General features: G+C 42.8%; 1 protein-coding gene across 1 annotated transcript in view; it reads right to left on the bottom strand.

Moving 5' to 3' along the window:
- dachd (dachshund d) overlaps positions 1–8,858 on the bottom strand; it is a 106,043-nt gene that overhangs the window by 27,818 nt on the left and 69,367 nt on the right.

Below are 8,858 nucleotides of genomic sequence, written 5' to 3'. Positions count from 1 at the left end.
GGGGGGTAGCAGCTAGTCAAACAGTGGCCCTGCACCGTGCTTCTGAATGGCTTAATGAAAACAAGGCGACTTTCAAAAGACATGAGCGCAGACAGAAGGTCAAAGCTAGGTGTCTGTACTTCCCTCCTCAACCATTTCGCCCATTCCCCCCACCCCGACGCTCAGCGCAGACTTTGAACTGGCAGGATCAAAAGTGACTGGAAACATTTTGGTCTCATTCCTCCGCCACTCAGATGCCTCTCCCCAAATGCTTTCAAGAAAACCTCATAGACGCTACTGGATCTGATTGAGCTTCTGTGTTGATTTTTTTTCCCCCTTCTTTCTTCCCTTCTCTGTTTTGGCAGTCTGGTTCAAGGTAAAAAAAAAAAAAACAAGAAAAGAAAGAAATGCATAAAAGAAAGAGAGGGAGACTGAAAAAAAAGGATGGCACACTATACAACGCTTTCCACAAAACAACTCCACTCCTCCTTTCTTACAAAACATCAGTAGCCAAAGAGCAAGGAGATCGGCATGGCGGAGCCTCTAAAGAGAAGGACACTGGTTGAAAATGAAAGGACATAAGAAGTACTCCTCTCTGTCATCCCACCTCCTTCCAAACGAAGCATTGATTTCCATAAGAAAGATGGCATGCAGTTTTCTCAGTGGCGAGTATTCCCAAACAATATAAAGCAGGGGGGGGAGATTAAAGCAAGGCGGAAGCCAAGCAGCACCTTGTATCAGCGCCTCCGCTCAAGCTCAGACTGAATCAATTACCACTCAGCAGGCTAAGCTCAATTAAAAAACACCACAGAGGGCCTGATTGCGGGGGTACTTACCGTAGGAGGACAACTTGGTAAGGTCTAGGCTACCTATCAAGCTTTCGAGGCCACTCAAGGGCCAGAGTGAAGAGACTTGTTCTGCCTTTGAGGTAGACACGTCACACCCATTCAATCAAACACAGACAGATTTACACCATATCGGGAAAGAGTGACAAAGGAGGTGAAAAGTCACCTAAAATAACACAAGGCTCCTCTCTGTTGCTGCAATAACATTCCCCGTCTTATCTCTTTGTTATTTCTTGTACTCGATGCAACATGAATGTCATGACTGACAGCCTGGCTCAAGAACACTGGACTTCTGTTCACTCTGAAGGGGTATTAGTCTCGCTTTCAGTGCTCGTCCAGCCCCTTTCATGTCACTCCCCTGTCCCAAAGCAATGTTTCTTCCATAAAGACCCATTCAGTGCAACGGTAAGGGAATGTGCCACGGACCGACAAGGGTCCACCAAATCCCTTTTGTCTGTAACTGAAAGGAGCCAGGTGAGAAGGACATTCATTTATTCAAGGAATCTGGCTTTTTTTTTTTTTGCGATGCAGCTAAGTGTTATTCACATGCAGTTCCTTTTTTTATTTTGTCTTGTTAAGAGGAGGACCACACTCTGCCCGAAACACCTTTTAAATTTGGCAATAATAAAGTGTGAAATTTTTCTTTTCTTTTTCTTTTAAAAATAGAATCAAGTACCCTTATTTAGACTCATTAATCACTTAGGAAAATGGGCATATATTCCAGCGGGCAAACTGCAAGAAACATATCTGTCAGTTTCTGTTTATCTCTGATACAGAAGTTCAGATCTGAACACCCCCCACCGCTCCCCTCGTCTCTCCTGAAGGGCATAAACAATACATTTGAAGTAATTTACCTGGAGTAAGCCTGAGGGACCCACAAAGGTGAACTCCTATTTACCATCATTAAAACTACAAATCGCTTAATACCAATATAAACAGCTCAGCTATTATGTTGTGCCGTGCTTGCGAGGTTCACGCATGGCTAGGTAAAGATCTGAATCGCAAAGGATGAATTGAATGAATTAAAACAGCCCTTGGTAACGGCGTGATTAAAAAGCTGTTACATCAAGCTTTTTGGTATTTCAGTTACTTAAAAGAATTACAGCAACAAAAAAGGACTGAATGTTTCAAAATGATTAGAAAAGAGAGCAGTAATTTATTTTGATGACAAACCAAAAAAATGATATCTTGCACTGATTTGGGGTGCAGTTAATCTTCATCAAAAACAAAACCTCAGTCTTTCTGGCTATCTAATCCTGCCGAGGGAAATAAGGGGAGAGAGAGAGAGAGAAAAAAAAAGAGGAAGCTAAAGCCATTGTCATTGAAAATGGTATGAGAAAGCAAGCAGCCCCTTAACCTTAACTCTGTTGTGGACAGATTTCCCCTGACAAAAATTAAACTAGCTCCTACTTGGCACTTTATTATCTCTTCAACTGAATGATTTATTGTTTGTGGAGAGAAAGAACCAAAGAGAGAGGGGAAGATTACATTTCCAGCCAAAGCTCAGACCCGATCTCTCTTTTTTTTTCTCTTCTTTTTACTCCCTCTGTCCAGGAAAAAAAAAACGCTCCCGACAAACAATAATGTCAGCTGTAATTGATCGGAGGTCGCCGGCTGGGCCTGCAGTAAAAGCGCACTATTTAAGCGACAATCGGCCCCGCGCTCTTCAGACGCTGGCTAATGAAGCTGTCTGTCTGGGCTATTTACCTTCTCTTAAATGGAAGGGGAGAGATGTACTGTAAGAGACAGGGCTGGAGAGGATCTGCCTCGCGCTGCTGTGAAATAGGACCTGCACATGCCTCAGGAATGTATAATTGGTTGCCGCAGCCAAAGCTGGGGATTCGGTGCTAATTAAATGACTTGTTTAAAGCCTATCTGTCTTTGTTTGGGAGGCTCTGGGCTTCTGAACAATGCATTGAAAATGCTGTTGTCAAACAAACATTCCTGGTTATCCTTTGATTGGAACTGAACAAGACAAAAGGCTGATTTACTCAATGCTAAGCCTTTGGTTTTCCTGGTGTTGAGATGCCCCCCACCAACACACACACACACACTTCGGATCTGTCAAAACCAAACAGGACCGATCCAGTCAAGCAGTTAAATAAAAGCAACTCTTTTCACAACACATGCTGCAAAACAATCTGAGTTTTCTTACTAATTGCTCTTGTAAAAATGCCCCCATGTTGTGTTTGCGTTTCCCGAACAAAGGTGAGACGGCGGCGCAACGCACATGGAGAGTCTTTGTTGTGGTCGTATCGAGGATTTGCACACGGGTCCCAGAAGGAAATGAGCAACTCGTGGAAAAGTGTCTGTCATGCCTCGAGACATTTAGGGGGCACTAATCAGCTATTCCTGTTTATCATAACTGTTAATCTCTAAAATCTGAAGCCGTTTTCGGGAGATGGAGGTATCTTTTACGCTATTACGCTGAAATAAAAAAATAGCCTCCACAAACATGCTGTCTGCCATCGCGGTGCCACTTAAGACATGCACTCAGAAACATACCTTTTCCCACACACACACACACACATAAATGCAAACAAGAAAAAAAAAAACAGACACACACAGATGGCAGGTTCAGTCAAGGCTGGTGAGTCCTGTTTCTCATTAAAAATGGGGGAGTGAGAAAGGTATAAAGCTTTGATGTAGCCACCCACAGCCCTACAGTGTCACTGAATGAAACTTTGAAGCTTTTTGTGTTTACATAGTTAATGTCGATAATAAAGCAAACATCTTGTCTTTGTTAAATACCTCGCTCCGCACTCAACGTATGCACGCACGCAACAGGAATGAGAGACATAAAGAGAGCGCGGTAACAAAGAGAGGCAAAGATAAAAACACACACTTAGACAGTGATGCCACGCTGAAGTACCAACACACAAATCCTTAAAAAATAATAATAATAAAAAGAAAAACCACATGCAAACAATATGCTTTACATTCCAAGAGCCATGGATACAGTTCAAGCGAATTCACATCAACAAACAAAACTTGTTTAATATGCCAGGATAAGGGGAAAAAAAAACACTTTGCAATGATTCAGGTGGGTAAAACTTTCTTGCCAAAATGCCTCACGTAACGTAGGAGAAACCATGATAAGAAAACAGTTCTGATTTGATGAGGTAACATAATTGCCTTCCAACGCAAACCACTGGAGTGTAACATGTGGTGGAAATTATCACGGAGACAGACAGAGGTGTTTGTCCTTTAAGTGTATAAAATCGAAGGCTTGCAGCTTTTATAGGATAATTTAAATCCTCTGCTCCGGTGGCATGCATTCCTTATGAAAATTGAAAGATCCATCATCTCTCTGACAGATCTGTTGCGAAAGAAGTTCTTCCCATCTTTGAAGAGGAAAATGCTAGACACGTTTTGTGCCGTCGCCCCGCCTGACACCGGTCCTCCCCGTTTTAGATGTCTATTTGTCTCTTTGCTGAAAATGTTAACGAACAGGGCAATAATCAGGCCATATGCTTGCATGTGGCAAATCTCATTACAGTAAATGACCTTTACCAACCAATGCCAACATTCTTGTGCTTGATAACACAGAGCGTACAACGCGTGGGGAGGGGAGAGGGGACAATGGAGGGTTTAGTTAACGCAGTCATGCACAGGAATGGGGCGGAGGGCCAAGAGAGCCAAACCTTCAGGACACATTAGCAAACGGCGCTCGCTCCTCTAATTTGGGTCGGAACCAGGCTCACTTTACATTTGTCACACATCACTCTTGATAAACACACAGAATACGTGCGAGAGGCCCGACACCCGAGCACTTACAATAAGCCGCAAGCTCAGGAAAAGTGCTGCGAGCAGAAGAGGAGAGAGCAGAAGGAGAGCAGAGAGATATTACCAGCAGCTGTTACTACTGCGGGTGCAATATATTCAAGTCCAATCAATAAAGCTCCTGCAGACAGTGACACCCAAGCAGACAGAGGAATCATTTTCATCTGATACTTAGAAAAAGCTCCCCCTTTTAAAAAGATTGCTTTCAGTCAATGACAACCAGTTGTCATTTGACTAAAGCTCCTGAAATGAAATATATTGACGAGTGTTATCAATCACGGCCCACTCTGCCGTCATATCGCGTTAGCGGAGGGGGTGGGAGGGTGGGTTGTGGGCTGGGAGTCAGTTTGCATGTGGTCATCAGATAATCTGATTTAACTATAAAATTAGCATCACCACCTTCCGCATCCCTCTATTAAAACCACCTCATGAGAGAAAAGTGCAGCGCAAAGTAAACACATTGCAGCTGAGCTGCAGAGTCTCAGATCCTAACTAAACTAAATTAAACATTTCTTTAAGTGGCTGCTCTTCTTTCAGCTTGGATGACGCGTCCTTGTTCAGGCGAAAAAACAGAAATTCAAAACAAGGTGCAATACTTTTGCCAGGCCAGTTGGTGGTGATAATGTGCACATTAACAACAATTTAATGAAGAAATGAAGATTAATCCAATGTTGCTTTCGGGAGTACGTTCGACTGAACTGTTTTGCAATTGCAACTTGGAAAAACGATGGATTTTTCTAGTAATGTGTTTCGTAACCAGGCTAGCTAATATTAACAGTATGAGCTAATAGCAATGTGCTTCTCTTTATTAAAACCATCAGTGTTTCCATAAAGATGTTGTACAAAAAAACAATGATTGTGATGAATTTAATGGAATACATGCTAACTGAAGAGAGAACAAAAGGGTTACTACTTATTTATCACCACTTTTCATATGAAAGGCAGTCATATTAGATTTTAAGGTCAGGGTTCTCCGACTTTCCATGTTGGAATTTCTACTTCGGAGGTAGTTCAAGTTCAACTCAGGAGTTTCAACTTTTAAGGACAAATTGAATGCACTGTAAGCGTAGCTAGTGAATTTCCGCAAATTGATCATAGCTCTTTTGTCTTTTGTTGACACTGTATTTCATTTTACCTCAAAAACGATTGTTTTTCTGTGTCCGACTGAAGCTTAGAAAGGTGAAAGGGACAAATCTAGTTGTGGCTACAAATTGGTGTAACCTGGCACCCTTGTTTTTGTGGTTTGTAGCACATGATCAATACAATAAGATTAGTGGGCATGCACAAGAAAAAAGTGATGTTGTTGATTAATGAATAAACTAAATGCAGCAGAAAAAGTTTGTTTTGCATAATATCTATGCAATTGTGGACATGGCCCAATAAGGTAACCGTCTGAATGTTCTTTTGGGAACCAGCGTTTTTATTTAAATTATTTGGTTAAAGTGATTGCTTGGAAAATCTGCACATTATTTGTACAGAATTACCCTCCTTTGTTCACAGGATGAAAGGCATGCCGATTTGTGAAATTCCTTCACACTGTTTGAACTTGCTAACGCTTTCCCTCTTTATCTCGGTCCCATAGGAGAGGCTTTGTGATGGTGAAGATGTCTGGGTGCAGTTTGGCTGATAGCTCTATTTGGAAGAGGGTTCCCATATCATAATTGAGATATGAACCAGGGAAAAAAAAAACGCACCTTTCATTTCAGTCAACTAACAGAGTGTCTTTGCAGAAGATGTAAATGCTTTTTGATTCTTCTCCTGATTACTGTATCGCCACAGAATAAGACATTTTTACAGTGTAATCACAGCAAAAGAGGTTGTTGTTTTGTTGTCATCATAGTGTCATTACTGTTATTGTGTACACTGTAATATCATTACTCTATGCTAATGTGTCCTCTTACACATAATCAGAGCAAAATGATGATATCTAAGGCTCTGATGCTGCACCATCATGCGAAAAGTGGTTCTGCTCGACGCAATCGCTCGCCACGTATATTTCACATTGCTCCGACCTGCGAAAGCTCATCATCACTGAAAGGTTGAATGTCATTTATTACACGTATCACATTTACACCAAGTGACATTGTCTTTTCAAATTGTGTTGATCTCTTCACTTTCAAAGGTCACCCCCTTCCCTGGCTAAATTCAACCTGACAGAGAATAGTGAGGAGGGGACAGCCCAACACATGCATCCCTCCCGCATCAAAGCGCTCCAAATTAATCTATCCAATTAATGAAGAAAGGGGCCTAATGTTGATGAGGGATGACAACTCGACTGGTCAGTTGTTTTTTTATAGCTCCGCTCCTGTTATCGTGAGCTAACCACATGAGACATTCAAACAAATATTTCTGTGGCTCGCCGCTCGCCTCGCTCCTCCTTGTACGTCTTCTTCTCTGAAACTCGGCTGCCACTCAAAGATGATAGAACTCGATACGGATCATTATGGAAATAATGTTTAATCAATTCCCCCCTGTTATTGTAATCTATTTCTGCAGTTGTCTGCGTTTGTGTATTTTGTAGCTACATCAGCGCGCCTCACAATTTCCCAATCATGCATATTCAAGTGTTACGCTGATGCTTAACAGCCGACGCAACCGGAATTAGAACGAGGACATTAGACTTCATTAAAGAGAGAAATGATTATCAGGTTTATCTTTTGAAATGTCTATTAAAATGTGTGTGTCGTCCCTCACTTATCTGTCACCTGGCTCCCATGAGCCTGGCGGACTAATAGAGAGACGGTGAGGGCCAAAGCCCGGGAGAGAGACACAGACCCATCAAGCTCTTCACTCAGACTGGAAGGCTGCCTGCCTGCTCTGCCAATCCATGTCTAGCTCGGTGTGTCTGACTCAGTTACCAACACTCGTACCCATTCCCGCAACAGGGGCAGATTTAAAAGACCCCTTTTCTCGTCTATCCAAATAAAAAGAAATTCAAACAAACTTGCACAAATCGGACAATACGCGTCTCAGCAAAAGCATGTGCCGCGAGAAGTTCAAGAACTGGATCCTTTTCGCCCCATGGCAACAATCTCATCTCTCCAAAGAGCTTCGGCTGACAAAAGCTCCCATAAGAGTGCACGAGAGGAAGATGGATGAAGTTGCCCCTAGACACTTATATCAGGTCAGTGCATGTTTTATCCCCTAATGGTTAAGGTTAGGATTGATTAGGGGGGGGTGATGCTAGATCTGAGCCCGAGGGCCACTGTTCTGTCTGGAGGAACAGGAAGTCACAACCATCCTCCATCACGGCCCACATTCTGGCTGCGCTCGTGCCACCAGCGCCAGTGTGGCTTAGCAGGTTGGAGTGTGCGGTTAGCTTGTTGGATGTGTCCTTCCACCCTGAGAGCGTTATTATTGGAAAGGACATAAACAGACTAATTAAATCGCAGCAGTGGAGCTGGGCTGACAGCTGGCGCAAAGAGTGTGACCAAACAGATCCCTATCAAAGTGCTGAAGTAGAGTGTGTTCTGCTATTGTGTGCATGCCTCTATCTGCTCGTATGTATTACTATAAGTACTATAAGCACACACAGGCTTGTGAGCAGATTTTACCCAGTTTAGATGTGATGACGATAATTTTTTCACTGAAATTTCCTTCACATGGATCTTAATGTCTCATTTATCAGACTATCAGAAAGCACACAGACTCACTTGTAAGGACCTAAATGTTACAAATGCTTTCCAACAGAGCAGTAAACACTCCGGTAATTAGTGCACAGTATCCAAGCTGACTTCAGTCAGCTCTGCAACATGGTCAAGCACGGACCCCATATAGAGAGGAGCCTAGTTATGCATTGATCTCAGAAAATTAAGGCTAACTGCCCCAGATTGCGGCGTCTTGATGTACCTTCTGGACGAGCAATGTACTAGACTTGTACTGTTAGCAGAGTAAACAGGGTGATTTTGACTCGCTGCGCTTTAAAATGAATACGTGCTGAATAATTAATGCCAGCGCCCGTAAAAAGCGTCGTTATCTGTGCGCACAAAACCACTGATGATGAGAAAATATGGTTTTAACGAGTCAATAATGGTGAGTGCAACAAGAGCGGCCTAATCAATGAGCCTGCAACGTTTGCAAACAAGGACTTGAATTATAACGCCAATAATTGATCTCTTCCATTTTTTACCCCCCCTCCCCGTCCTCTCCTTCATGTGATGTCATTGTTTATTGACTGCTCTGTGCCACTGAGGGATGATGGGAAGTTTCAGAGTTTGTTTTAGCTCTGACTTTTGACACCCCCCCCCCCCC

This window comes from Kryptolebias marmoratus, linkage group LG6 (assembly GCF_001649575.2).
Source record: "Kryptolebias marmoratus isolate JLee-2015 linkage group LG6, ASM164957v2, whole genome shotgun sequence".
Taxonomy (NCBI): domain Eukaryota; kingdom Metazoa; phylum Chordata; class Actinopteri; order Cyprinodontiformes; family Rivulidae; genus Kryptolebias; species Kryptolebias marmoratus.
This window is presented reverse-complemented; position numbering and strand designations above follow the sequence as displayed.